The sequence below is a fragment of the Gopherus evgoodei genome, chromosome 5, assembly GCF_007399415.2.
Source record: "Gopherus evgoodei ecotype Sinaloan lineage chromosome 5, rGopEvg1_v1.p, whole genome shotgun sequence".
NCBI lineage: Eukaryota > Metazoa > Chordata > Testudines > Testudinidae > Gopherus > Gopherus evgoodei.
The window spans coordinates 75,417,770-75,430,318 of record NC_044326.1 but is presented as its reverse complement, the minus strand read 5'-3'; positions in this window follow the sequence as shown (position 1 = coordinate 75,430,318).

Sequence of the window (12,549 nt, the reverse complement as noted above, 5' to 3'; positions counted from 1 at the left end):
ATGGGTTGCTGAGGCAGCCCTTCTCCCTACTCTCAACTACTGCCAGTAGTCTGCTTCAGAGTACATAGATGGCTGTTCGCTAGCTTACATGATGGGACTTTCAGGGGAACATGGTGCTATAAGAGTGCTGCTGTACTATCAGAGCACTATTTCACCCTGAGACTTCCTTTGGACTGCAACACCATGGGCTCAACTTTCAAATGTGGGGACTTAAAAAGGATGTCCAAATCATGCATTTGATCGGTCAGATTGACTCTACGGCACATAAAATGGTAATTAACATGACTCAGTGTTAATCTGAGCTCAGAAAACCTTCAAAAATGGGCTTCAGCTGTACAGCTAAAAGACCTTTCTGATGATGTGAGGAGAACCTTTATTTTGGGGAGATTTTATAAGTACATATTTAGCTTAGTGTGTGGTAATATAACTGCACAATACCTATTAATAATTGGAGGTTGTTGCCTCTCACTATTAGTCACCGAAAATTTACCCTTTAAAGTCTCCACATTTTAAGTATACATTTGTATGATGTTTATCTGTAAAAGCATAGAAAGCCTTGTGAGAAATTTTAACCCTATGTTTATTCTCAACGAAAAGAGCCTGAAATTGCCTGTGAGTAATATAGTCCAAGGTTAGTGAAATCTTTGGATTGCTGTGTACACATGAAACACTATAAGGTATTTAAATACTTTATATCCATTCACAGCTCCCACATTGGTCTATTCTTCTGTTCCAGTTCATCAGTTAATGGAACCCTTATCCCCAATGGTACAGATATTGCCAAAGTTCTGTTACTAGACAACAATATGCAAGGTGCAGCATCAAATGCTGCCCACTAATAATATGGTATAGACCAAATTACTCAGTATAAGGTTATTTTTATTCTTTTCTATTCAAAGTTTATCACACTTTCAATTAACATGTTTTAATTATCAGTGCATTTTTCTGAAAACTGCAGGATCTGCAACCCAGTCTTTTAACTTATTTTTAATTCTGAGTTTAGTTAACTATTCCCCCCCTTCCCCCTCCCACTCACTGTTTCTTGAGTTTGCTGTGGAGTTATAGGTAGTTCTTCTTCGAGTGATTGCTCATATCCATTCCAGTTTAGGTGTACGCGCCGCGCGTGCACATTCGTCGGAAAACTTTTACCCTAGCAACTCAGTGGGCCGGCAGGTCGCCCCCTAGAGTGGCGCCACCATGGCGCTCCATATATACTCCTGCCGGCCCACCCGCTCCTCAGTTCCTTCTTACCGCCCGTGTCGGTCGTTGGAACAGTGGAGCGCGGCTTAGCTGACCTCCACTTCCCTAGCTACTCGTTTTCTCGTATTTAATTATGCAGTTATAACACTTTTATATATATATTTGTATGGTTATATGTGTTTTCTTTGCTAACATGGTTAGTTTAGTTAGCGGGGTTCAGGAAGTAGCCCCTTCCATGAGCCCAGTGCCGGAGCCATGCATGGCTCACCGGGTTTTAAAAAGGGGCCCGGCTTGCCAGAAGCCGCGGCCGAAGAGAGATCTACATGACTCCTGTTTGAAGTGCCTCAGGGAATCACACTTGACAGATAAGTGCCCCATTTGCAAGGCTTTTAAGCCGAGAACAAAAAGGTGCGGGACTTTCACTTGCCCCTCCACCTTGGGCGCGGAGCGATGTTCAAGCGGCGGGCAGAAGCGCCTCCTCGGCACCGGACCCCGCCGGTACCACCAAGGCCTTTCGGCACCGACCGTCGCCGGCACCGATGTCGACTCGGCACCGCTCCCTTCTTCCGAGGTCGAGAGAGTCTACGATTCCTGCTGGTGCCTGGCGGCTCCCCGGCACGCGCCGTGGTTGAGCCCCCTGCTCCCGCTACTTCCGTGCCACCTCCATCGCAGCCAGAGAGCTCGCCTCAGTTGCGTTATCCGGCACCGTCACCTGCAGAGGCACCGATGACTTCGGCTCCGTCGATTCCAGTCCCCCAGGACCAGGGAATCCGCTGCCTGGCAGCTCCCCGGCTCGCGCCGTGGTAGAGCTTACTGCTCCTGCTGCTTCTGGGCCAGCTGCACCACAGCTAGACAGCTCGTCTAAGATGGCTCGCCCGGCACCGACGACGTCGGCACCGTCGATCCCGGTCCCACGAGGGCCGTAGAATCCGGTGCCTGACGGCTCCCCGGCACGCGCCGTGGTTGAGCGTATTGCTCCTGCTGCTTCCGTGCCAGCGGCACCGCAGCCAGAGAGCTCGTCTACTCGGATCGCCCGGCGCCGACACCTGCTACGACACCGATGACGTCGTCACCGTCGATTCCGGTCCCATAAGGGCCGTAGAATCCGGTGCCTGACGGCTCCCCGGCACGCGCCGTGGTTGAGCGTATTGCTCCTGCTGCTTCCGTGCCAGCGGCACCGCAGCCAGAGAGCTCGTCTAGTCGGATCGCCCGGCGCCGACACCTGCTACGGCACCGATGACGTCGTCACCGTCGATCCCGGTCCCACAAGGGCCGTAGAATCCGGTGCCTGACGGCTCCCCGGCACGCGCCGTGGTTGAGCGTATTGCTCCTGCTGCTTCCGTGCCAGCGGCACCGCAGCCAGAGGGCTCGTCTACGTCGGATCGCCCGGCACCGACACCTGCTGCGGCACCGATGGCGTCGGCACCGTCGATCCCGGTCCCACACGGGCCGTAGAATCCGGTGCCTGACGGCTCCCCGGCACGCGCCGTGGTTGAGCGTATTGCTCCTGCTGCTTCCGTGCCAGCGGCACCGCAGCCAGAGGGCTCGTCTACGTCGGATCGCCCGGCACCGACACCTGCTGCGGCACCGATGGCGTCGGCACCGTCGATCCCGGTCCCACACGGGCCGTAGAATCCGGTGCCTGACGGCTCCCCGGCACGCGCCGTGGTTGAGCGTATTGCTCCTGCTGCTTCCGTGCCAACGGCACCGCAGCCAGAGAGCTCGTCTACGTCGGATCGCCCGGCACCGACACCTGCTGCGGCACCGATGACGTCGGCACCGTCGATCCCGGTCCCGCAAGGGCCGTAGTATCCGGTGCCTGACGGCTCCCCGGCACGCGCCGTGGTCGAGCTAATGCTCCGGCTGCTTCCGTGCCAACGGCACCGCGGTCAGAGAGCTAGTCTAAGTCGGATCGCCCGGCACCGACACCTGCTGCGGCACCGATGACGTCGGCACCGTCGATCCCGGTCCCGCAAGGGCCGTAGAATCCGGTGCCTGACGGCTCTCAGGCACGCGCCGTGGTTGAGCTCCTGTTCCGGCTGCTTCTATCGGCACCGTCGATTCCAGTCCCACAAGGGCTATCGAATCCGGTGCCCGACGGCTCCCCGGCACGCGCCGTGGTTGAGCGTATTACTCCCGCTGCTTCAGTGCTGACGGCACCGCAGCCAGACAGCTTATCTAACTCGGTTCGCCCGGCACCGGCACCTACCGAAGCTCTGATGACCTCGGTACCGTGGATCCCGGCCCCACGAGGGCCGTCGAATCCGGTGCCTGACAGCTCCCCAGTACGCACTGTGGTTGAGCCTGCTGTTCCCTGCACGCCGGAGATGTTACCAACGGCGAGGGCTCTCAGTGCCATGACAGAGTCAGTGCTGCCTGACCCGGGCACCGCCGGTACGGGTAATACAGTCTCTTCAAGGGACTGTCCCCTGTCAGTACAGCAGAGCGGCACCGTCCATGATCACGGTCCCGCAGACACTCCAAGTCCTGTCGGCACGCCGGACACCACTGGCAGTCCCGGTACTGTTTTCCTCGGTACTGGTCACACTCGCTGCACCGGTCGGTATCCTGTTCGCCGACCCGCTATCGGCACCGTTCCGACATCTGGCACCGGGGCAGGTACCTTGACTCCTGTAGCTCTTCTCCGAGCCTCGAGATCTCGGTCGACCTCCCGACACCGTTCTGGTTGCGGGTCTGGATCTCGTTCCAGGTACCGATACGCCTCCCGATGCCGGTCCCCGGTGCCGAGTTGGGCAAGGTCCGAGTGAGTCAGAGACTCGGCCCGTGCCTTCTTTTAGTACCTCCATGGCCATCCGGACACGCATCCGTGTCATCCCATATGCGCAGATTTTATGCTCAGGACCATGATCCTGATATCATGGCCAGCGGGCGCCAGCCCCGAAGCAGAAAGAGCCTTGGCAAATGCAAGGTGTACTCTGCAGGGGCCCTGCGCCTCTGGGTAGCAAAGCAACAAGCCTTGCTTAGCTGCGATAATTATAGCACCTGGGTGGAGGAGTTTCTCCCTCGAACCTCCCACCTAGAGTTCGCTGCCGTCTTGGAGGACGGGGGAAAGAATTTACCCTTTGTTGGTAAAGGCATCTTCGCGGCAGAGACAGCCCCAGACTGCGAAGCCTGCTGGACAATAGGGTCCTAATGCGTCTCAGCGTGTATACGCTTGCGACCAAACGCAGGCCTTTATGGCCCCAGCCGCCATACTCTGTGCCTAGCCAGAGGCAGAACTCTGGAAAACGGCAAGGCCAAGGTGGTCGCAGACAAACGTCAGGCCCCCTAAAAAGCCAGAGTCGAGGTCCCTCGCAATTACCACTGGGACCAAAGACGGACCTTCCAAGGTTCGTCGGAGGGCGGTGTACCAGTCGCAGGACGGGATCCTGATCCCGCTTTCTCCTGGCATGGCCCCAGTTACTTTTAGATCGCTGGGTCCTGCGCACGATGGAGCATAGGTACCACCTTTAAATTGCTCCAGCCCTGTCCCCCTTCAGCGGACGAAAGGGGCTAGGGGTTTTACTCCCGTTATGCCCTAGTTCCCCACTCGAACACAGGTCTCAGACCTCCCTGGTCCTGCATGGACTCAACCGGTTGGCGATAAGGTTGAAGTTCTGCATGGTATCCCTGGGAACAATTATTCCATCCTTGCCTCCTGGGGGCTACTATGCCGCCCTGGATAGGAAGGACGCGTACTTTAGCAATGCCATCTTCCCTCCGCACGGGAGATGCCTCCGCTTTATAGCCAGCGGTGAATACTCCCGGTTTACGGCCATAGTCGCCGCCTACCGTAGCTATGTCGGATATGCGTTTTTCCGTATTGGGACGATTCGCTTATCCGAGGAGACTCTGACACACAACCCACTCAGCCGTGGGCATCGTCACGGTCTTATTCACAGATCAAGGCCTGATGATTACTATAGAGCAATCCACTCTGGTTCCCACGCAGAGGTTGGGCTTCCTAGGGGCTATCTTGGTCTCCTACCTAGCCGGAGCCTGCTTATCGCAACTGCGGTTTTAGGCGATGGCATCAATCATCTGAGGTCTGAAGGCTTTCCCAACGACCTCAGCTCGTTCTTGTCTCAGTCTCCTGGGTCCATGGTTGCCCGCAAGTTTGTAACCAAACACGCCAAGCTCCGCCTCCGTCCTCTCCAAGTCTGGCCCACTCGGCGTACCGCTTGGACAGGGAGCCAATGGTCATGGTAGTCACCGTTCCCTCGAACGCCTTAGGCTCCCTAGAGTGGTGGCTAACCCCCTCCTTGGTGTGGACAGGATGCGGTTTCATCCGCCCCAGCCCTCACTGCCCCTGACGGCGGACGCATCATCTCTCTGCTCGAGTGCTCATGGTCACCTCCGAGCTTAAGGCCTTCGGTCTTCTAGGGAGCTGGCATTCCTCATTAATGCCCCAAAAATCAGAGTAGTCCGCCTGGCATGCCAGGGGTTCCAGCGGCAGCTGCGAGGCCGTTGTATCTCGGTGTTTACAGCCAACACAATGGCCAGGTGCTTCATAAGCATTCAGGGGGGACATAGTCCTCCCCCCTTTTTGTCAGGAGGCCATCCATTTCCGGGTCTTTTGCATGGCCCGCTCGATGGAGCTGGCGACGTCCTTTCTCCCAGGCGTTCGGAACGTCTTATCTCTTTGACTCAGCAGGTCTTTCCTGTCTTACGAGTCATCACTCTGCCCCATGTGAGGCGTCCCGCTTTCCGGAAGTGGAAATGGTTCCTCACACAGACCTGTTCGCTCACCGCGAGTGCAGGAAATGCCAGGTGTTCTGCTCCTTCCAAGGTCTCTCCTCGGAATCGATCTTGGACGCATTCCTGATACCGTGGAACGGCCAACTGCATTATGCCTTCCCGCTGTTCCCACTGGTTCGTTACGTCCTGCTCAAATTCCGCAGGGGCGGAGCGTGCGTCATCATGATCACTCCAGAGTGGTCCAGGCAGCACTGACATACCACGTTGCTCGGCCTGTCAGCCCAGACCTCATCACTCAGGGCAATGACAGGCTTCGTCACTCGGACCTGCAGCCTCTTCGCCTCACGGTGGCTCCTGCGTACCTGAGTTGGGGTGACAGGCAGCCTTCCACCTGGTCAACGTACCGAGCCAGGTGGAAGCGTTTCCTTTACAGCTGCAGTACGCTCGATCTTGCTCCTGCTGAGGTCTCGATCCCCTCTATTTGGCCTGCCTCTGGCCTTCAGCGGCAGGATCTGGCGGTATCATCGCTGAGGATACTCTCAGCAGCCGTCCCTACCTTCCAGCAGGCTAAGATGGACGTTCAGTGTCCCACGCTCTATGGGTTCGAGGTCCCTCAAGGGCTTGGAGCGCTTGCACCCTCGGGTGCGCCGCCCAGCCCCGCCCTGGGGCCTCAACCTAGTCTTGGCCAGACGGGTCTCTGAGATCAGAGCTCTTACGAAGGTTCCACAAAGACAAGGTGCAGTTGTGACCGCACCCGGCTTTCCTCCCTAAGGTGTTTTGGCCTTTCATGTTACCCACAGCTCAACGCAATGGGCATAACCGTTGCACTCCTTGGACATCTGTGGAGTGCTCGCATTATGTTGTGCTGACAGAATCATTTCCTAAGGTGCCCCAGCTCTGCCCCGGTAGCGGGCCAAAGGGAGGGCTTGCTTGTTTTCCTCTCAGAGGATCTCATCTTGGGTGATGGCGGACATCCCCACTTGTTCTGATTTGGCTCATATTTCCCCAAGCCACATCACCGTGCATTCTACCAGGGCTCAGGCTTCATCTGCCGCCTTGCTGGCTCGTGTTTCTACCCACGAGACCTGTCGCGAAGCTCCATTGGTCCTCGGTCCTTACCTTTGCTTCGCAGTATGCCCTGGTTCAGCAGTCAAGAGAGGCTGTAGCCTCTGGCTCGGCAGTTTTATTCTGCCACATTTCACTCCGACCCCACCGCCTTTGTAAGGCTTGGGATTCACCTAACTGGAATGGATATGAGCAATCACTCGAAGAAGAAAAGACGGTTACTCACCTTTGTAACTGTTGTTCTTCGAGATGTGTTGCTCATATCCATTCCGCACCCGCCCTCCTTCCCCACTGTCGGAGTAGCCGGCAAGAAGGAACTGAGGAGCGGGTGGGCCGGCAGGAGTATATATGGAGCGCCATGGTGGCGCCACTCTAGGGGGCGACCTGCCGGCCCACTGAGTTGCTAGGGTAAAAGTTTTCCGACGAATGTGCACGCGCGGCGCGTACACCTAACTGGAATGGATATGAGCAACACATCTCGAAGAACAACAGTTACAAAGGTGAGTAACCGTCTTATCCAATGCTTGGGGTATGTCTACACTACGGAATTAGTCCGATTTTGGTGAACAGATTGTATAAAGTTGAGTGCATGCATCCACACTAAGCACATTAATTCGGTGGTGTGCGTCCACAGAACCATGGCAAGCATCCGACTTTTGAAGCAGTGCACTGTGGTAGCTGTCCCACAGTTCCTGCAGTCCCCACTGCCCATTGGAATTCTGAGTTGAGCTCCCAATGCCTGATGGGGCCAAAAATTTGTCACGGGTGGTTATGGGTAAATGTCGTCAGTCAACCGCCCGCTCAGTGAAAGCAATAGCAGAAAATGATTTCACGCCCTTTTCCCTGGATTGCCCAAGCAGATGCCATAGCACAGCAAGCATGGAGCCCGTTCAGCCTTTTTTCACTGTCACCATATGTCTACTGGATGCTGCTGACAGACGCGGTACTATAGTGCTACATAGCAGCAGCTCCTTGCCTTTGCAAGTTAGTGAAGATGGTTACCAGTCATACTGTACCATCTTCTGGTTTGCAAGCAGCCGCTCCAGGTCAGAGCCCCAGACATCTTGCAGAAATGATGAGCTGCATGCCATTCTAGGGGGTGCCCGTACAACAACCTCACCTGTTGCTTCCCTCCCCCCACCCCACCTCTCCTGGGCTACTTTGGCAGTTATCCCCCCATTTGTGTGATGAAGTAATAAAGAATGCATGAATTTGAAACAACACTGACTTTATTGCCTCTGCAAGCACAGATCAAAGGGGGGAAAGGAGGGTGGTTGGCTTACAGGGCAGTAGAGTGAACCGCCATTCTGCATTTGCTCAGCCTATAGTTGGACTGCTCCTTACTACTGTCCAGGCTTCATGAGCCATGGGAGTAAGGAGTAAGCGTGACCGCACAGTGCTGCCAACTGGGAGAGCAGCCTGAGGCAGAAGCCTCCAGCTCACCTGATATTCCAGGCAGGACTGAATCTCCATTACACAGACCGTAGAGAGAGAATGACCAGAAGTCATTTCCTTTTTTTTCCAGGTGCCCCCGACCGACCTTACCGGGGCCGGCCAGGAGCACCCACACAACAAAGATGACAGATACCAGTCATACCGCACCATCTGCTGTCCGCAAGGCAAGACAAGGGGATGCTGCTGTGTAGCACTGCAGCACTGTATCTGCCAGCAGTATCCAGTAGACCTATGGTGACAGTGAAAAAAGGTGAGAAATGATTTTTTCCTGCTCCTCTCACGTGGGGGTGGGGGGCTGACGACATGTACCCAGAACCACCCGCAACAATGTTTTTGCCGCATCAGGCATTGGGAACTCAACCCAGAATTCAAATGGTTGGTAGAGACTGCGGGAACTGAGGGATAGCTACAGTCGTCAGTCACCCCTCCCTCCATGAGAGCAACTGCAGACAATTGTTTTGCGCCTTTTTTCCACGCAGACACCATAGCACCACAAGCCTGGAGCCCGTTCAGCTCACCACAGCAGTTATGAACATTGTAAACACCTCATACAGTATCGTGCAGTTTATGCAGAACCAGAAGCTGGAAAAACAGGTGAGGAGGCAACAGCAGTGTGATGATGAGAGTGATGAGGACATGAACAGAGACTTCTTCCAAAGCGCGGGCCCCAGCAATGTGGACATCATCGTGTTAATTGGGCAGGTTCATGCCATGGAACGCCGATTCTGGGCCCGGGAAACAAGCACAGACTGGTAGGACCTCGTAGTGTTGCAGGTCTGGGATGATTCCCAGTGGCTGCAAAACTTTTGCATGCATAAGAGTACTTTCATGGAACTTTGTGACTTGCTTTCCCCTGCTCTGAAGCTCAAGAATACCAAGATGAGAGCAGCCCTCACAGTTCACAAGCAAGTGGCAATAGCCCTCTGGAAGCTTGCAATGTCAGACAGCTATCGGTCAGTCGGGAATCAATTTGGAGTGGGCAAATCTACTATGGGGATTGCTGTCATGCAAGTAGCCAATGCAATCACTGAGCTGCTGCTATCAGGGGTAGTGACTCTAAGAAATGTGCAGGTCATAGTAGATGGCTTTGCTGCAATGTGATTCCCTAACTGTGCTGGTATTAGAGAAGATCCCTGATAGCCAAACGCAAACAGCTCAGCGCCAAAGCCCCTCCCTCACACTGTTTGGTTAACTGTGAGGAGGATTTATTTTCAGCCACAGGCAAACAGCCCAGTAGGAATGGCCACCTATAAATGTCCCCATAATTAAATTCATGTATTTCAACCAGGTTACCATGAACAATATTACTCTCCTGAGGATAACACAGAGAGATAAAGAACGGATGTTGCTTAAATGCCAGCAAACGCCGGGACCATATGCTGCCAGGCTCTGTCATGCAATGATACCAGAGTACTTGCTACTGGCATGGCGTGGTAAAGAGTCCTACCATGGAGGATGGAATAAAGCTGCTCACCCCAGAAACCTTCTGCAAAGGCTTTTAGAGTACCTCCAGGAGAGCTTCATGGAGGATTTCCACTCCATCCCCAGACATGTTAACAGACTTTTTCAGTAGCTGTACTGGCCACAAATGGATCCCAAGACCTCAGGGCAAATTAATCATTAAAAAACACTTGCTTTTAAACCATGTTTAATATTTACAAAGGTACACTCACCAGAGGTCCCTTCTCCAGCTTCATGGTCCAGGATGCTGCCTTGAGAGGGTTGGGAGGGTATTTCAGTCAGGTTGAGAAAAAGATCTGGCTGTTAGCAAGAATGGTGTGCTGTGTGGTCTCCTCAACTTCGTCATCGTCCTCCTCCTCCTCCTCATCTTTCCCATCCACAAAATCCTCAGACATAATGCTGAGAGTATCCCATCATCGGAGTCCATGGACAGGGGTGGGGTAGTGGTGGCAGCCCTCCCTAGAATTGCCTGCAGCTCAGCATAGAAGCAGCATATCTGCGGCTCTGTCCCGGAGCATCCATTTGATTATTTGGCTTTCTGATACGCTTATCTCAGCTCCTTAAGTTTCACGCAGCACTGTGTTGAGTCGCTGTTGTGGCCTCTGTCCATCATGGCCTTGGAGATTTTTTTTCAAATGTTTTGGCATTCCGTCTTTTGGAACAGAATTCTGACAGCACGGATTTCTCTCCCTATGCAGTGATCAGATCTAGTACCTCCCATACGGTCCATGCTGGAGCTCTTTTTCGATTCTGGGACTGCATGGTCACCTGTGCTCATGAGCTCTGCATGGTTACCAGTGCTGATCAGCTCTCCACACTAGGCAAACAGGAAATGAAATTCAAAAGTTTGCGGGGCTTTTCTTGTCTACCTGGCCAGTGCATCTGAGTTCAGATTGCTGTCCAGAGCGGTCACAATGGTGCACTGTGGGATAGCTCCCGTAGGCCAATACCAACGAATTGTGTCTACACTAACCCTAATTCGAACCAGCCGTGTCAATTTCAGCACTACTCCTCTCATCGGGGAGGAGTACAGAAATCGACTTTAAGAACCTTTATGTCGACAAAAATGGCTATGTTGTGTGGACAGGTGCAGGGTTAATTCGATTTAATGCTGCTAAATTTGACCTAAACTCGTAGTGTAGACCAGGTCTGGGATATCACAGAATTGCCAGAAGCATGAAACTCTGAATTTTGAGCAAGGGATGTCGTACCACACCAAGGACAATGAGGTTAAACTGCAAACCCTGACTGAGAATTTACATTGAGTAAAAACTAAGAAAATACTTCAAGATGTGTTAGACAAACTAAGAGTATCTTTGATTTTTTTTTAAATATATGCAAGAAGAATAGAAGAAATGCTAGATGTTGTGAAAGAGACTTCTACCTTAACATATGTCAGAACTCTTTGGACTAACATGAGGCATATTAAGGGAAATAGTGTTGTGCTATAGAGTCTAGAAATAAATTTCAGGAAATATTGTGAATATATAATCTAAGTATACCATTAATAACAAAGTAGGTATTCTATGTTTCTTAAGGGTTTTTTTTAAATTTATTTTTTCGATCCTAGAAGCTTCATTTGTAGAGCAAAGTTATAAATTAAAGTGACTTCATAAAGTACATAATTCTTAGATATGTTGATGTATACCACGAAAGAGACAGAATCATACACTTTAATTCCAGAAGTAACACTATAATAGTGACTAGCAAAGTGAATGTAGACACTCTTCAGATGCACACTTTTTCAAAAGCATTATTTTTTCAGATATTCCTGAACCATATGTTATCACCAATAAAGACTTGATGCTTTTTGTTTGTATAATTTTGAATAAAAGGCAGTCTTACTTATTTATCAAATTTCAAATGTTAAGCAGTTACCACCTTTTCATATGGCTAATCAGCAGTTAGTAAATCTTGTTTTGGCTATCAAGGAATAGTGGATCTGTAGTTAAGATAGCATTCAGATTTATACTTAAAGCAGGAAAATGCATACCCAGATAATAAATAATGACTTGCTTTATTAGTCATATAAGAATCTGTTTTCTTTACATAATTACAAGATACAGTAAGATTAATGTTTGATATCATTTAAAATACAGTGAAATCTTTATTAGGTATCATCCTGTCTTAAGAGACAACATCAAAGTTTCCCCTAACACATATTAGGCCAGATACTCTAATGTATATTGTTAAGATAGCTTTGTGCCACTCTGCTTATTCTCGGTAGACCAACAGCCACCATAACCAGATGTCAGAAGATCCCCTAGTGGAACTTCCTGTAATATATCCCCACCCCATTCCCCGTAGCTGCTGCAGGGTTTGTGGATGAGGAGAAAAGAGTGTGGGCAGGGTGTCCCCAGGGCCGGTGCAAGGGCGCGAAACTTCCACCTTGCACCCCCCCAGCTAACCCCGCCCCCCACATGGCAGCTAACTCAGCCCCCCACCCGGGGAGCCCCCCCCCCGCAGCAGTTACCCTCCCCCACCACGACAGCTAGCCCCTCTCTCCCCCGTCCCCCCATGGCAACTAATCCTGCCTAGGGAGACTTCCCCTCCCCCGGCAGCTAACCCTACCTGGGGAGACCTCCTGCGGAAACTAAGCCTGCCTGAGTAGCCCGCCCCAGCTCACTTCGGCTCTGCCTCCTCCACTGAGCATGTCGGTGCTGCTCTAAT